Source organism: Sorex fumeus, unplaced genomic scaffold (assembly GCF_029834395.1).
Source record: "Sorex fumeus unplaced genomic scaffold, SorFum_2.1 ptg000039l, whole genome shotgun sequence".
In the NCBI taxonomy this organism is placed as follows: domain Eukaryota; kingdom Metazoa; phylum Chordata; class Mammalia; order Eulipotyphla; family Soricidae; genus Sorex; species Sorex fumeus.
In genome coordinates, this window is record NW_026606096.1 from 14,605,253 (window position 1) to 14,624,036 (window position 18,784).

Genomic DNA, 18,784 nt, shown 5'->3' on the forward strand with positions numbered 1-18,784 from the left:
AAAGAGGTCAGTGTGTGCTTTAATGTTTACAATAGTCTCTTAAAGTTCCCACTAACTACCTACCACTATTATTAGGAAGAAACTTAAGATTGCAGAGAACATCAACAGTCAGTGCAGGCTGGTTAGGAAGCTGAACCCAAAAGCAGCTGGGTAGGAATGTGTGGCTTTTCCACGAGAGTTCATGGAACATCATTCTTTCAAAGCATAAAAATTGAGTATAGCATTTATTAAAATGTGGGTAAAATTAGAGTTCCCTTAACCTCTATAAATAAAAAGGACTTATTATAATAATAACTTCAAGGCTAGTCCACTGAAAGTATTCTGAGGAAAAGATAATAAAATAAGTGTTAAAAAGTAGACTTAGAAATTAAAAAAGTGAAGACAATGGTACATGGAGTTTAGAATTAATTTAGAAAATCTGAAAGTACTAACTTGCGTTTATTGATTTTCAATGTTAAAATCTTAATATGCATCAAATTATTGATATATTACTAACATATGTTTTATATATTTCAGCATTCTATCAGTGCCCTTATTTTATTTTAGTTTTTGTACTTGGGCCATACCAGGCTGTACTCAGGGCTAACTCCTGATTCTGCTTTTAGGGATCACTCCTGGCTGGACTTCAGGGACTATATGAGGTGTGGGGAATCAAGCGAGGATCAGCAGCATGTAAGGCAAGAACCTTAACTACCTTACCATTAATGCTCTTTGGAAAAAAAAACACGATCACTTACTTTAATGTTTTGTGCAACATCATATGCATTTTTCTTGATGACTGCATACATATTAGGCATTTTGGTAGTCAATGGTGGCTCTCCTCAGTGGTATGCAGTCTTTCATAATTATAAGGAGTTATTTGTATGAAGTTACTGTCAAACCAGTAAGAGTGCATTTTCAGAATTGTTGGTAACCTGGACATGTTTTTCCCAAATAGCCTTGCCTCCCTCTGTGACAAGGCCCTACTTGCTCATATTCACCTTCATGACTGTACCTTTGGTGAGAGCACCAAGGCAGCATAGAGTGAAGATGAAGGATCTTTTTTACACCAAGTGTTGGCAGGCAAAAGGTAACTTTCAGTTCAAGATGTGTTACAAAGCCTTTTTTGAAATGTAAACCCATTGGCCTAATGGTAAAGGTAAAGGTAAAGGCCCTCCCGTTGACCGTCGATTTGCTCGAGCGGGCCCAGTAACGTCTCCATTGGAGACTTTGTTGTTACTGTGTTTGGCATATCGAATACTCTCGTAGCTTGCAGGGCTCTCCAGAGGGGCGGAGGAATCAAACTCGGGTCGGCCATGTTGGCCACGTGTAAGGCGAACGCCCTACCCGCTGTGCTATCGCTCCAGCCCTTTGGCCTAATGAATTTTTCAAATTTATGTTTCTTGTGAAGCCATCAACAACAAAGTAAACTTTAGTAACCATCCTCATTCATGCTTTCTCCTTTCTCTTTCCTGTCTGAATAATGTTTAATACTTCTGTTTCTCCTTGGAGATGAACTTCCCAATTCCCTGCTATTTATTTGTTGTTCTTTTTGTTTATTCATATGGAAAAGGACTTTATCCCTCTTTCCACCCAGATATACAGGTATGGCTTCTTGTACTGTCTTTCCATCATTCTTTCCTTTGGGAATTCTCCTTTCATGCATCTTAACAGTCTTTTTCATTTGTATTTTTTCAGTACTACACTGTTTATGATAGAGCTTAGCCTTCAGGCCAATCATCATTTTTGCTTTTTTTTAAAGGCTCTTAAACCTCTTGATCTTCTTTCTCTTTTTCTCATGGAAATTCAAATAATATCCATAGTGCTTAAGGTGTTACTCAATACATTCAGTTTGTGGCTTTGTTATGGCTTCAGGACTTTCTGGTAGAGCTGCCCAAGTATCCAAAGTACTGAACTTTTGGCATTTGAAACTCATGAGCAACTAATGTTCTTTTTAAAGTTTATATGTTTTGGATAGTCATTTATTCTTTTCTTTAAATCAAAATACAAAAGAACTTATAAAACTCAAAACATCTTTTAGAAAGAAATAATTGAATATATAAAATAATAAAGATTTTTTTAAAAATCAGGGTAACAAAAATAAACTATATAAAAAACTAAGGTAAGAATTTGATAATATAAGCAATGAGTATCTTTGAGAATAAAAAAAGATCTAAAAAATCTAATTGCTAGAAAAAAGGAATTAGGACAGCTAATGGTGCTGTTCTAAGTATATCAGAAGGTCAAGTTGTAAATCTTCTCTCCTAGATTGTTTCTCTAATGCTCCATCTATCTTCATTGCCCTGGATTATCATACCGTTCCTCTGCATTCTCTGGGCTTACAAGTTTGGAGACAAGAAGAAGGTCATGGGGAATTAGCAGGTCTGGCTACTTAGACAAAAATAAAAAGCATAATTGTTGGGTTTTAAAAATACATAATTTTGTTCTACAGAATTAAAGCAAATCCTTTATCTTTGACTTTATAGAAAATTAAATGCATTCCTAGGTACTCACTAATTTAATCCTATGGAAAAAAATCTTCAGTGATACGTAGAGGAATCTGACCTTCATGAAGAGCTCTAAGGTCCATGTTATGGCCTTCACTGTTGTTCTTGATTTTAGGAAAGTGAATTTACTACATCTCCACAAGACCTTCCTTCGCAGTACTTACTAACATACAAAGATCCTTTCTTATGTTAGTGACATTTCAACTTCTAAAGTCTGTTTTTAGCTTTGTTTGTAAGTTTTAAGCTATGCTGTTTGATTAGTTAAGATATTTTTATTCAAATGGATAAGAATTATAAATAATGAACTAAAGCATCTAATTTTGATAATTAAAATAACTATCAGGCCTTAAGTAAAAATTTACATCTGTAATCAAATATTATACATTTGATACACTTTAATCTTGTTTAAGTGATGATGATATTAAAACTTGAATTCGAAGATTTACTGTAGAAATATAAGCTATGCTTATTTATTGATGGTTTGATGCACTGTTTTCATGTATATACAAAATTTTCTTGGAAAGATAAATATTTTTGTGGTAAAAATAGACACTTTTTGCTGGAGATATAGTTTAAGTTGTAAAACGCTTGGCTTGCATGTATGCCTTGCATTCACAGCTCATCAAAACATGAAACATTAAATTTCTGGATGCAAAGAGATAGCTTAATACGAGATAAAATCACATTATTCATTTATGTGAATTTACTAGATAATAAATATCAGCGATTGCTCTTTCATATACCTACTGATCCTCTCTACATCTTTTTAAGTGAAGTTTCTAGTTATATACTATCCCCATTCTTTGATGGAGTTATTAATTTGTTTTTTATTTTTATGAGTACTCTATCTTGGATATTAGTTCTTTATCTAATGTATTATTTGAAAATATTTTCTCATGACATGGAGAGTATCTTATTATGTTGCCTTGTGCACAAGACCAGGAATAACATCTGAGCACCACCAAGTATGTTCCCCCCCACCACAACAAATCTCACATGCTCTGGACATATTCATTTCTAATTTATATTGATATTCATTGTTTCATTCACACAGATAAAATTTAAGGGATTCAATGGCTGGAGCAATAGTATAGTGGTCAGATCACTTACTTTGCATAAGGCTGACAAGTTTTCATTGTCATCACCATATCCTTGCCTCAAATATCCCCAGGAGTGATCTCTGAGCACATAACCAGAAGTTATCTGTGATGACTGCAGGGTGTGTCCCCAAACAAAAAGAAGGTAAGGAAGAAAGAAAAGGAGTGAGGGAGGGTGGGAAGAAGGGAGAAAGGGAGGAAGAAAGGAAGGAAGGGAGGAAGGGAGGGAGGGAGGGAGGAAGGGAGGAAGGGAAGGAGGAAGGAAGGAAGGAAGGAAGGAAGGAAGGAAGGAAGGAAGGAGTACAAAGCAGGAAGGAGGAAGAAAATGATAAACTTAAAGCAAAAAGTAATGACTTTTAATAAAAAATAGATCCAAAAGATTAATGAAACCAAGACCTGGTTCTCTGAAAAGATAAATAAGATCTACGAACACTACCAAGACTTTCACTGTCACTATTTCTGTCACTGTCCTCCTGTTGTTCATCGATTTGCTCCAGCAGACCCAGTAACATCTCCATTTTTGAGACTTGTTGTTACTGTGTTTTGCATATTGAATACAAAACAAGTAGCCAGCCAGACTTTGCCACCAGGACTCTACTCTTGGTAGCTTACTGGGCTCTACAAGGGGGGCGGAGGAATAGAACCTGGCTTGACTGGGCTGGCCAAACGCCCTACTGCTGTGCTCCCCTAATAGACTGAATTAGAAATCTAAGGGGAGACTTCACAACAGATACAGTAGAAATGCAAAGGATCATCAGGGAATACTTTGAAAATCTTGATGCGATGGAATGAGAGAATCTAGAAGAAATAGATACATTTTTGAACTCTTCTAACTTCTCCAGGCTAAAACAAGAAAATACAGAATACTCCAACAAGACAATTACTGTAGAGGATATCTACATGCTAACCAAAAGGTTCCCCAAAACAAAAGACCAGGACAAGCTTGGTTCACTAGTGAGTCCTTCCAAACTTTTAAAGAAGACCTACTGCCAATTCTCTTCAGGCTCTTTCAGAAGGTGAAAGAAACAGAACTCCTCCCAGTTTCTATGAGACAAACATAACCCTGATATCCAAAGCAGACAAAGACAGCACAAAAAGGAAAACTACAGATCAAGATCCCTGATGAGATTCAATGCAAAGATCCTCACAACATGCCGGCAGAGTGAAAATAACAACACATCCAGAAGATCACACAACTTGACTGAGTAGGCCCTTTCCTGAGAAATTTGCCTGAGCCTGAAAATCTCCACACTCAGGTCTGGAGATGCAGTGCTGCTTTTCAGTCAGTGCTGGGGGCTGGGTACCACCATGTCCACTCCAGTAGCGCTAGGGGCTCCCAAGGTCACACCTGATGATGAGGAAGCAGTCTGCAACACCAGGCCTCTAACTCAGGGCCACTTCATGCTAGTATCAGGCCTTTTGAATTATCCTCGCCACACCCACCTCTTCCCCACCCCAGGCCCACATTTTTGTGTGTGTGTGATATTTATGTCTCTTATCTGCTTCTGATCTTGGAGATTTGCTAATTTATATGGTCTCTTTATTACATATGTAAATTATATTTATTGTAAATATTTAATCCTTCTTATCTATTTTTTATTTACTCATTAATATAAATACCTATCTAGGCAATCAATCCCCAATTCAATTTTTATAATGATTAATAAAAATACTTCCAAACTTATTTTGGTTCATAAACCAAACAAAGCAAGTAAGTTCACTTTCTTATTCAGCATGTTTATTTCACTCCTTATGGGGTAAAATTAAAGAACTCTTAAAACAAGGGGAGAACATAGAAGAAGATTTAGTGGTAGAATGAAAGAGACTGAAAATCACATCAGTGACCTTGAGGCCAAAGCACATGGCATCATGAATAAAGAAGAGGCAATAGAAAAGAGATTTTTGTAAAGAATGAATAAAATCCAAGCATTTAATGGGCAATGGCCAGAGGAACAATCTCTGCATCATCAGAATTCCGAAAGGAGAGGAGATAAAGGGGAGAACAGGTGCATAAGATCTACTGGCTGGGAACTTCCGCCTGGAAGGGACTCTGCACTTATCTAGGAGATCCAGAAGTGTCAAGCAAAATAAATTCCAATAGAACACATACTATAATTTTAATATTATAATTGTAATAGTGAGAATTAGAGAGAAAGAGAGTCCTTAAAGTGATAAGAAAGAAGCAAAACTCCTAACACAAGGGAAAATTCACATCGGATTTCTCAAATGAAACACTCCAAGTGAGAAGAGACAGGGCTGGAGTCAGAGTTATGCAAGAAAAAGATCTTAACCCTGTCCTATCTCTCTGACCTTGCTAATGTTTTTTGTTTTGTTTTGTTTTGTTTTGCTTTCTTGCTGTGTACCTAAGTTACAATGTTTCATGCAGACAAAAGTAATCACAATATATAAGGCAAACCAAATAATGCCATTAAGAGTAAATTTTTTTTATTATTGATATATGATAAATTTATTATTGTTAGACAATTAAAACTACAAAGAAGAGAGAAACTATTATTTGCAGTAGCGAGATGATCAGATGAGATCACTACATTTAGTCAGTGCCTCATGTTAAATTAGGGATTTAAACAAAATGGACACTTTCAGAGTTTTTCAGTGCAACAAAGTCTAATAGGAGTTTCTTTTTAATATTAATACTTAATGTAGTCATATTTATAAATTTAATAGCAGTAAAATATTCATTTCAATATCCACATTCTCTGTTATGTACTAGTATGCAATGGAAAAATCTAAGAAATGAGATAGTTAAGAAAATTTGAAGGCACAAAAGTTAAATAAAAATTCCATAGTCATGATTCGGAAAAATTAAAATTGTTACATGGTTCTATTTCCCAATTTATTTTACCTTCCAGACTAGCATTCTATTATAAAGCATAGTTTAGTTTTTGTTTTTCACTTTTGTGGTGCCTGGAGTCAAAGTCAGGCCTCACACACGTAAGGCAGGAATTCTACTACCTAGTCACATCCCCTACCCTAAAGCAGTTGAAATTTTAGAGCGTACATTTCAAAGTGTAGAAATTTCAGAGCTTACGTTTCATGAAGTCACATGATTTCAAGCCTTAATTTTAATTTACAGTTGTGTTAATTTGTAGAAATCTTCTAAGCCTCATCTCAGATATTGTAAGTATTAAGAGATACAATGATATAGAACATTAAAATCCTAGTATGCTATTTTTAATATAATGCTTTTGTTGTTAAATGTGAGAAAAGTTCTCCTAAAAATGTTACTATAAGGGGTTGGGCTAACGTTCAGAAATATGGTGGAGTTTACCTAAGCAAAGATAAGAAGAAATAAAAGCATGTGGGTGAACAGAAAAGAGTCGGAAAATTATACACCTAAAACAAACATAAGAGTGTAGATGAATATTTGATCAATTAAAAGAACAACCCCCAGATAAGTAGCATCTGGTAATTTCCCCTAGAATAAATTTTATTTTGATTATGAGGATTCTTTCAATATGCATTTAATTGCCTAGAGAAACACATACCAGTATGAAGTCTATCATATTTTTTTTAATCGGGGGCCACACCACACAGTTCTCAAGGCTTACTCTGGCTCTGTACTCAGGAATCACTTCTTGGAGGTATTCGGGGACCATATATGGCATCAGCATTTGAATCAAGGTTGGGTACATGGTATTATTTTAGTCCCCCATGCTCACTATTTTTAAGTTTACATAAGAGTCTGAGGACTGAAATCATTTCGAGAAGCTGTAATCATGAAGCAAAGTAGCACTATCAGGAACATCCTAAAGTATAGAGAGAATGGGTAAATGATAGACCAAACTCTCTCTTATAATTTTCCATTTTTTGGTGCCTTTAAAAATCCAGTAAGAAATTATAAGACAACAAAAATGTTTCATAGAGCTCAATCTTATAGAATAGAGAAAGAAAAAAATTATAAAATAGGACACAGAGGACAAAACAAGTAGAAAGAATGGGATGAAAGGAAATTAAATGGAGCTGGTGTCAATGAGTCTGGAAGTGGGAATCAATACTAGAAGTTTTTACAGAATCACAAACAGATGATTTAATGAATATGTCAGAAGACTCTACCAATACATGACTGAATATTTGACTGGAAATCAATGTCACTGAGTTGTTTGCTAGTCATGTTATAAAAGAACTGAAAATAATTTGTCAAAATATTATAATACAATTTAAAAATTATATGTGTATAAAGAATATTAAATATTTCAGTGATATACACATGAGAGATACATTATAATAAATTAATATAAATATTAGAAATTAATATTTCTAATCTTGAAAACAAAGGTGAATGACAAAATTATTTACCAAAGAACAGTATGACAAGAGTAGAGAGAAAGACTGGAGATAAATGTAAGAGTCAGTAAGTTATATCATTTATTTTTATATGACCGTTAGACTCTAGTTTGCTAAACTCTCTGCAATGACTTGAAGTAATTCTCCTCTAAATTTACAGTATTATCAGGTTATATGGAAAAAGTGAACAGTATACAGGTCCACTGTGGATCATCATAATTTCAGACTAGTGACCACTTTCCATGGGAAAAAATAAATCTCTGCAGTAATAGTTGATGCCTGAGAGGAATGACTACAGAGAAAACACTCCTGTACACACACACACAGGAACACACGCAAACACACACACACAAACATACACACACACACACATTAGTCCAATGTCTCAGGTTTGGTAACAACAACTTCAAAGAACTTTTTAATGTCATATCATTAGATATGATTTTATAACATTTGACAGCTATGTTGCATTCAGCAATATGATAAAAATAGCAAATTAGTCAGGTCAAATAATGTTTCTATTCATATGTTTGAAGTTTCTGTATCATTTCTGTGACTATCTTATGCCTTAGAGCTATGTTTTCCATTTGATATGATAAAATATCTTTAATATACTTGCATATATTTCCCATATCTATGGATACTTAATTATCATTTTGGTTTCTAGCACCATACATATAGGTGCTCAAGACTTACTTGCATTTGGCAGGGATGGTGGGTCCCAAGCTGGGAATGAATCCTACTTGGTCATGGTGTATAAATTCAAGGGTCTTGACAATGTAAGAGTGGTTCAACATATGCAAGGCAATCAATGTAATACACCATATAAGGAAAAACAAAAAAATTATATGATTCCTTCAATAGATGCACGGTAAGCACCCATTCATAATAATAACTGTTAATAAAATATGAAAATATTCCCAGGAACCAGGTGAGACAGAAGAAGCTGCACGGACACTGGGCAAATTAATAGGAGGCAATTGCACAGGATTTAAATCCATGGATCTCTTCTAAACCTCACCCACAGGTTACAAAGGTGAAAGTTGTGTTTTTTTTTCAGTAGGTAGCCTCTAACGTGGCCACACTTATACTCCCTCCGTATAACTCATAAGATTCATCTCCAAAGTAACTCCACATAGTTACAAAGGAATGAAAGGAAAATCCTAGATCACTACCCTCAGACTTCACTAGGCACTAAGGGAAGACAGCTCAGGAACCCACCCCAAGGTAGGGAGGAAGATAGGAGTCCTGAAGTCTCAACATGGAATATCCACATACACAATTTCTCTGATAAAGAATTCAGAGATGATATGGTGAGGATGTCCAATGAGCTCACAGTGGAACAGACATCCGATAAAATACAGGAAGATGTGAGGGCAACAGTGGAATGAATAGTCAATAAGATACAGGAGGAAATGAGAGCAGAAATAAGAAAACTACAAACAGAAATGCCATCAGTTAAAAACTCAGTAGATGAAATAAAAAGCTCAATGGTTGCCCTCAACAGTAAAATGACAATAGTCAAAGACAGAATCAGTCAGCTTGAAGATGCAATCCAGTAAGTATACAGGCAACAAAAGAAGATGGAAAAAGACCTTAGAACAGCACAAGGTCAGGTAAGAGATGTAGCACTGCACTTTGCACTGACCTCCCATTGTTCATCGATTTGCTTGAGTGGGCACCAATAACATTTCCATTGTGAGACTTGTTGTTACTGTTTTTGACATATAGAACACACCATGGGGAGCTTTCCAGGCTCTGCCATGCAGGTGGGATGCTCTCTGTAGCTTGCTGAGCTCTCCGAGATGGAGGCAGGAAATGAACCTGGGTCAGCCGCATGCAAAGCAAACGCCCTACCAGCTGTGCTATCACTCCAGCCCCAAGTAAGAAATGAATGGGATGAATTCAAGAGGAACAGCAAAAGAATCATTGGAGTCCCAGAGTAATAAGCAGGCAACTCCAATGAAGTAATAACAGTTCAAGAAATCATCGCTGTAAAGTTCCCAAAGCTGGAAAAGCCAGGAATCCAGATCCAAGAAGCCCAAAGGGTGCCACTTAAAAGAAATCCCAATGAAAAGATCTCAAGACATATCCTAATAAGAACATCAAATATCATAGATAGACACAACACTGAAAGCAGCAAGATCAAAGAAGGAAATTACATACAAATAATCATACCTTAGATTTACAGCAGATTTATCGTATGAAATTCTCCAGGCCTGAGGTCAGTGGTGGGATATAGTTAAAAATTTAATGAAATGAATGCCTCACTAAGAATACTTTACCTAGCCAGATTCTCATTCATATTTGAAGGAATCATACTTAACTTCATGGATGGACTTTCCTTACCATAGGTAAAGCCATTTACCATAAGCCCATAGTGAACTTTATACTCTAATGAAGAACAGGTTTAAGATCAGTCACACGATAAGATTACCCACTCTTACCAGTAGTGCTCAGCTTAGTATTGGAAGTCCTCACCAGAGAAATTAGGCAAGAATAAAACAGGACACCCAGATAGAAAAAGAAGTCAAGCTCTCACAAATAACAAAAATAAACTATACTTAGAAAGCCCTAACGACTCTTAAAAAAAAAAAAACTATACTTAGAAAGCCCTAACAACTCTTAAAAAAAAGTCCTGGAAATGATAAATTTGTATAGTAAAGTGGCAGATTATGAAATCAGCATGTAAAGTCCACAGCTTTCCATATGCGAATAGAGAAACACAAAGGAGAGATTTTTTTCAAAATAATTTTTACAGTAAAGGCCCTCGCGTTGATCATCGATTTTCTCGAGCGGGCCCAGTAACGTCTCCATTGGAGACTTTGTTGTTACTGTGTCTGGCATATCGAATACTTCACGGGGAGCTTGCCAGGCTCTGCCCTGCGGGCGAGATACTCTCGGTAGCTGGCCGGGCTCTCCGAGAGGGGCGGAGGAATCGAACTCAGGTCGGCCATGTTGGCTGCGTGTAAGGCAAACGCCCTACCGCTGTGCTATCGCTCGTGTCTGAGAAAAATAAGTACCAAATACATAGGAATCAGCTTAAAAAGAGAGGTTAAAGACCTATTCAAAGAAAACGACATGACACAAGACGTTAGTTAGAGAAATAAAAGTATACTTGGAGAAATGGAAGCACACCCCCTGCTCTTGGATGGGGAGCAAAATGACAATAGTCCTCAAAACTTTGTATAGATTCAATATATATGACAATATATATACCACAATATCAAACTGTACTACAAAATGGTAGTAATTAAAACAGTTTGGTACTGGAATAAAAACAGACTCTCAGAACAATGGAATAATATTTAAAACGTAGAGACAGATCCTCAGGTACAAAATCAGTTAATTTTTGAAAAAGGAGTGAAAAGCATAAAATAGAACAAGGAAATCCTCTTCAATAAATGATTTTGGTAAAACTGGTCAGCCATATGCAAAAAAAAAAAAAACCAGTAAACTCAGAATCCCTTTGTAACACTTTGCACAAAATTCAGATTCAAATGGATTAAAGACCTCATTATCAAACAATAGTCCATAAGGTACATAGAGGAACTGAAAGTAAATTATGAATAATTTTGTAAGACATGGTGATTTAATATATTTTAAGAAAAATAACTATGTGACAAAAATATTATGCAAAAGCTAAAGAGAAAATAACACTTAAATTTCATCAGTACTGTGAGACCAGACCAATAGTACAGCGAGTAGGGCATTTGCCTTGACATGGCTGACCTGAGTTTGATCCGTGGCATCCCATATGGTCTCCCCAGCACCACCAAGAGTAATTTCTGAATGCAGAGCCAGAAGTAACCCTGAGCATCACTGGGTGTGACACAAAAAGAAAAAAAATCATCAATACTGCATTATTTCCATAAATTAAGTTGCATAAAAAATGTATACTGACTTTTTCTTAAGTTTTCTAAAAACAGTCTTGTTCTCGATATTTCATTCACTCTCAACAGAATGACCATCTCTGAATGCAACAGTTATATATACCTAGGTCGAGAAGTCAACATGATGAATCACCTGGCACCTGAGTTACACAGGAGGAAGAGAGCAGCTTGGAATGCCTTCAAGAGTGTTGAAGAAATAACTAAGAGGACAAAGAACCTCCAGCTCCGAGCACATCTCTTCGATTGCACTGTTTTTCCTGCATTAACATATGCCTCAGAGACCTGGGCCCTCCGAAAACAGGATGAGAACACTATTCATGTATCTCAAAGAAGAATCAAAAGAGCTATGTTTGGAGTATCATGCTTCACTCAAATGAGAGAATCTGGAGTTCTGATCTCCATCAACGCTCAAGAATCAGGGATGCTGTCTCATTTGCCAAGGCATCAAAAATCAGATGGGCTGGACACATAATGAGGTTTGGAGACGACCTCTGGACTAGAGCCATTACTGACTGGATTCCATGGGACGTCAAAAGATCACGTGGATGCCCACCTACGAGATGATCAGACTTTTTCGTCAAGACCCTGAACGATCAGTTTGAGGCTCTTCATGTTCCTAGAACTGGCAGATGCCATTGGGCTATACTAGCACGCAACAGGGATGAATGGAGACGTTCCTGGCGCCTGCTCGAGCAAATTTATGAGTAACAGGGAATCAAGTGATCAAGTGATCAATAACTTTATTTTCTTAATTTTTATTGGAACCCATACACTTAAAGTGGCAGAATTTATGAGATTTATAAATGTTAGTGATAGACTTTCTTAATTTAATTGAGCAGAATACCTAGTCAAATGAGTGAGCAGTTCAATGTGTTGATCTATGGATGTGGGAATCTCAGACACTGACATGAAGGTGATTACCTGTATGACCCTAGTAGTAATGAAGACCTGCAGTTCCACACTTAGTGGACCTAGGTAGGCATCCAGAATTACACTCAGAGCTTCCTTTGGGACTTCAATTAGTGCTTAGGATCAAAATGTGCAAGAAATGCATCATAACGCCTGTACTTTCTCTCTGCCCCTGATTTCTATTCTTAAACTACATTTCTTGAATCCAGGGAAAGTCCAGGAACACAATGAGGCATATATAAAATAATTGGTACTTCTGTGTTACTTGTAAGTCCTTAAAAGTGCACTTAACTTTTCTTACTTTTGTGGGCCTCATCTGTCAAGTCAAAGTGTTAATAACTGCACTATTTCTCTTATTAACATATCGTGAGAGGCAAATGACTATCAGAGATCGAGGTTTCATTCCAAAAGTGTCATGAACTGATTTTGTCAATACCATTTTTATTAAATGTGGAAATTAGACTGAGTTTACATTTACACTGTGCCCTTTTAAAATGAGTTATTTTTAGAGGAAAATATCTGATCTTATATGTGGATTGTGCATTTTATCTTGAAAGTAAATATTATTGTATTGACCTACTTCTTTCAAATTTCCTTTTGTAATATCTGTTTCACCTGGGACTTTAAAAAGATAAAAGTGTTTCTTTGAAAAATCAAATCCTTGGAGAGGGGTGGATTAGCCCAGGACCCACCCAAACAGAGCCCTGGGAGCCACTTGCTCCCATGCTGCAAAATTGCTGCCGTTTCTCTGACCGGACTCCATCGTCTCTGGACCAAGTCTCACGCAGAAAAATCACCCTGCTGAAAATTTGGGTATGTGGGTATTTGTGACTGAAATCTCCTGACTTTCTCAGGGTCAGGATGGGCTACCTTCACTCATCCCCCTGTACTTCCAGAAGTCCAGGCAGTCAGGTCCACACTTCAAAGCTGCTGCCCAGTTAAAAACTTTAACTCCAGCTCTGTCGCCCAGTTAAAAATTCTGAACTTCCTAGAGTGACATCTCCAAACTCTCCGTTACTAATATTCCAGTAGTAGCTCTCCAGATTGGATAGACATAACATAGAAAGCAACCAATGTGGACTATCCAAACAGAAAGCTGTAACATTTTAGAAATCCCTCATACAAGAACTTAATGTCTCCATGGTGAATAATTACAATTTACACTGTCTTCTAAGGAAATATTTTTGATCATTATGTTAGCAAATTATTGATAATAACCAATATAAAATAAATTATTGTGGGCCTCTTATGGAGGTAGGCTTGAGGGGTGGTTGGAAAAATTGGCAACAATGGTAGAGAGAAGAAGAAAATTGTGGTGAAAGTCTTTAAGAAATCATCATGAACAAGTTTGTAAACTACAAACTTAAAGAAGATGTAGGGGGTGGAAGTTATGTAAGTAAGCCTTTCCTATTTCATGCAAACTCCAAAATGTATTAGCACAAAATTTCTTTAAAAGCTTTATTCATGATAGGTAAGGAATGATTATTACCATAATGTTATCCAAATACAAAATAAAATTTAATGCAATCTATCTTGATTTCAGAGTTGAAAACTTACTTATGCAAATGAGAAGAATAATTTTATTACATTGTATTAAAGGGTTTATTTTCTTTGCTTACATAATTTAAAATCATCTAGCAATCACAAATTTGGCTCTTACTGATATATTTTCGGATCATTCTAGTTGCCATTTCTTAAAGTTTTATTGGAACAAATAATATAAAGTAAATTTACTTTGTGCCTAAGAGGGCAAGTTGGAATTTGGAGGGAAAATGGGAACATTGGTGGAGGGAAGATCACATTGGTGGTGTTGAAACAGTAAATGACTGAAAAAACTGTATAATGAATAACATTGTAAATCATGGTGTTTTTAATAAAAGCAAAATGTTAGCATAATTAATAAAAATCAAATCCTATTAGGAGAAAATATAGCATTTTATTCATTTAATATTTTGTAGACAGCAATTATCTCTTAAATAAAGTTCTGCTAATAACACCACTGATGTAGTTCTATAATTATTTTTGTATGTTTTTCACAAAATATTAGACATAGCATAGTAATTTCCTGTAACTTTATAATAATAGTTAAAAATATCTAGTTTTAAATCATATTGAAAATTGTTGAAAACATACTAACTAAAGAAACTAAAGCTAAAAAGTTTAAGTGCTCTTTTAACATTTCACACTTAATATTTGGCAGAACTAAAACTATAAATCATTCTTTAATATAACACAGGATTTGCTAAGTAGCTCATTTGTGAAGACTTCACAAGGAAAAAAGCTGAATTTAGTTTTAAAATCTAATATTCAAAAAGGTTCAAAAAGATCAAAATATCTTATGTATTGATTTTATTTGAGAAAAGTTAAGAAACAAAAAAAAATTCTAGGGACTGGAGTGATAGCACAGTAGGTAGGGCATTTGCCTTGCATGTGGCCAACCTGGGTTTGATTTCTCCATCTCTCTCGAAGAGCGAGGCAAGCTACCAAGAGTATCCCACCCTCAGGGCAAAGCCTGGCAAGCTCCCCATCACATATTTGATATGCCAAAAACAGTAACAACAAGTATCACAATAGAGACATTACTGGTGCCCACTTGAGCAAATCAATGAACAATAAAAAGACAGTGCTAATATTCAAAAAGATAACTAAATTGGTTAGTAGCAGATTTCAGTATTCAGATAGTATCAGTTTTCTCTAAGTTCTGCGAAGTAGCTGAGTGAAATCCTGTCTGATTTTAAAAGACAAAAATGGCATCAAAATTCTTTGAAATTGAAACTGTATAGTTTGTAATTTTTTTTTTTTTTTGCTTTTTGGGTCACACCCGGCGATGCTCAGGGGTTACTCCTGGCGGTGCTCGGGGGACCATATGGGATGCTGGGAATCGAACCTGTGTCGACCATGTTGGCTGTGTGCAAGGCAAACGCCCTATCCCCTGTGCTATTGCTCCAGCCCCATAGTTTGTAATATTTTCTACTATAATTTTAGCTTTTTCTGTTTTTGCTTTTTTATTACACCCAGCAATGCACAGGAGTTACTCCTGGCTCTGCACTAAGGAATTACTCTTGGCGGTACTTGGGGGACCATATGAGGTGCTGGGAATTGAACACGGGTCGGCCTTGTGCAAGGCAAAGGCCCTACCCGCTGTGCTATCACTCCAGCCGCTAAACTATTTTTGTTTCTTAACTTTTCTCAAATAGAATCAATATATGATATATTTTTATAGAGTACTTTTTCTTTTTCTTGTGGAAACCATTGTTCATATGCCATGAAATCGTGTTGGTAAAAACATGAACATCTAATAAAAAAATATCTAAAAAGGACTTGCGTTTAATCTTCCAAAATAAGAATTAGGTACTTATGTATCAAACTATATTGGATAACTACTAGATAGTGTATATAAATATAGTGTGAAAGTAAGCAAAAAAAGGGGGGGGGAATAAACCTTTAATTTATATACCTTGCATTTGATAGATGAGAAAAAATCTCAACAAAAATACAAAATATTTTAAGTTGACTTTATTTTGTTATAAGAAGGCATAAAACTGAGCTAAGAATTCTGAGCAATAAGATAGTGAGTTGGGCATTTTCCTTGCATGTGGACAACTGGGTTTGATTTCCTGCACCATGTACAGTCCCTGGAGCCCTGCTGGAAGCAATTCCTGAGCACAGAGCCAGAAAGAACCCCTGAGCACTGCTAAATGTGTCCCCTCTCCTCAAACAAGAAGGAACAACCCCCCCCCCATAAACTCTGAACTAAAATGTATCATTAGTTTCTAGCAAATAAAATAGCACAGTGGTAGGGCGTTTGCCTTTCGCACAGCCAGCCTGGACGAGCCAGGTTCGATTCCTCCACCCGTCTCAGACAGCCCCGCAAGCTTCCCCGTGACGTATTCGATATGCCAAACACAGTAACAACAAGTTTCATAATGGAAATGTTACTGGGCCCACTCGAGCAAATCGATGAAGAACGGGAGGACTCTCTTCTCTCTCTCTTCATTATCAGATCTATATTTAATGACCAACAAATTGAAAATCATGTAAGAACTACCATGTCCTATGAGGAAATGGTGTCAGCAACTTTAGTAAGGACTTGATCCCTAAGGTAAATGAAAGCCCCGAGAGCTTGAAAAGCCAAATTTCTTGCATGAAACATTATGTCTGGTATCATAGCTGTCTTTCCTCCTACCAAACATGTAAACCACTAGATTTTACTCTAAAAAAGAGTGCAAAATATGTGCATGCTGAGGAGTTCTCACCGGGTTTAAGCAAAAAAAAAAAAAAAAGATTTTCAACATCTTTTAAAAAATCCTTTATGAAACTAGATATTTAAGTTCTATTTTGTAAGATTGTAATCATCCACTTATTCGAGAAATGCCATGTGCTAGATTGCTTTGAGCATGACCACTCAAAGCAAAGTTTCTGCATAACTTTATCTATTTTCCTTACATCTTTGTTTTGGCTTATTTTCAATTCAGTGTCAAGCCCTATATTTTTACGGAGAATTGATTTCTTTAAAAATAGATTGCTTGGGCTTTCCTTACTGATTTTAAGACTGTGCTTAAGGATACTGTACCCACTGTGGTTCAGTGTCCTTTACCCAAGGACACACTTGATCAATTTGTGATTTAGTTCTGTTCAACAAAGAAATAATCTTTATGGATGGAGGTGCATGCTTTCAGTTGTCACAAGATGAAAGCTGTGTTTCTTTCTTTCTTTTTAAAGTCTTGGCTGAACAAAAACAGCATCAAATTTATTCACTGAACACTGTAATTCATTTCTGGTCCTGCAGCCATTTCACTTTTTTTCTACTGACTTTTCAGGCACCATCGAGTTTTATACTTAAAATAGACAATTTTGAGCTCTTATTAAATCTGTAAAATTCCTCAGGAGTTTCTTCTAAACCCTTCTTCTGCTATATTTATCTGTCACTTTCTTTGCTTTTCATTGCAGGTCCAACACCAGATGGATAGTAAGCCTTCTTGATATAGAGAAAAAGGTAATGCATTAGGAGGTCCTAGAGAGTGTCTGGTATGAGATAAACTAGACTATGTTTAATCCAGAATTCAGTAATCTTGGTACACCTTTCCCTTCTTCCTTTGTTCTGACTGTAACGATTGACTCAGTTTCTGGAATTAGTGTACCATGTTTATTGCTTGCAATAGATACCTACTCTAAACAGAACAGTTGTTGTTAGAACTCTGATAACAGGTGTAATACCAAATCATCTTTTTGTACGATGAGTATTCTGTGCACCTACTTGGTATGGACACAAAGGTGCTAAGGTACACGTGAGACTCTACACAATCTGAGAGTTCATCCAGATTTTTGAGAAGTTGAGGTTTTCAGGCTGAGATAAAAACCTCATAGGTTATGTTATTTGCAGAGAAAAAAAGTTAGACCCCACCTCCAGCCATGGCATAGTTCCTTGTCTTTACCACAGAAAGAAAATAAAAATGAAAGCATTCAAGCAGAAGAAAGTTGAATAAATGGTAGAGAATATTCAAGGAAGAACATGGACTTCTCTAGAAAAAGGAAAACAATAACTCAAAAGAGTCGTATTAAAAGAATATAGTACACACAGAAATAGGAATTGTAGATATTTCTAAGATAGAATGCCCTGAGTTGCTTTGGATAGCTGATTATATAAGATTTTATTTTTCCTAAGATGCTCCAGGAACTCTGGATTTCTTTTCATCAAATCTATGCACAGTCAGGGATTAACTTTGTCCTGAGAATCTTTTCTCCTTTTCTGACTATATCTTGTCATTCCAAATATTTCTTAGTTTGGAAATAAATTTTGCCTAAAATTTGCCTCATGGTGACTGCCTATTTCATTGTCATCTCTATTGTTGCTATCCCTCCATTAAAAGCCCTCGTGGTACTAACTATAACATGGATAAATAATTATATCCAACATCTTGTATTTCTTCCATAGAGAAGACATAGTAAAATCTATAATGCATTAAATCTGATATTTTCTCGTAAAAGAGAAAACTAAACTCTTGTTAGTCTTCTACCATGCTTAGAAAAAAATCAAATGTCCCCCTAAATTTATAAAATTATATAGTTATAGGATATGGCCGGGTTAAGTCTC

At 36.0% G+C, this 18,784-nt stretch overlaps 1 pseudogene; it reads right to left on the reverse strand.

Annotated features, from left to right (window-relative positions):
* Positions 1 to 805: 805 nt before the first annotated feature.
* LOC130028139 (ribosome biogenesis protein NSA2 homolog) lies at positions 806 to 1,915 on the reverse strand (annotated as a pseudogene).
* Between the last annotated feature and the right edge of the window lie 16,869 nt (positions 1,916 to 18,784).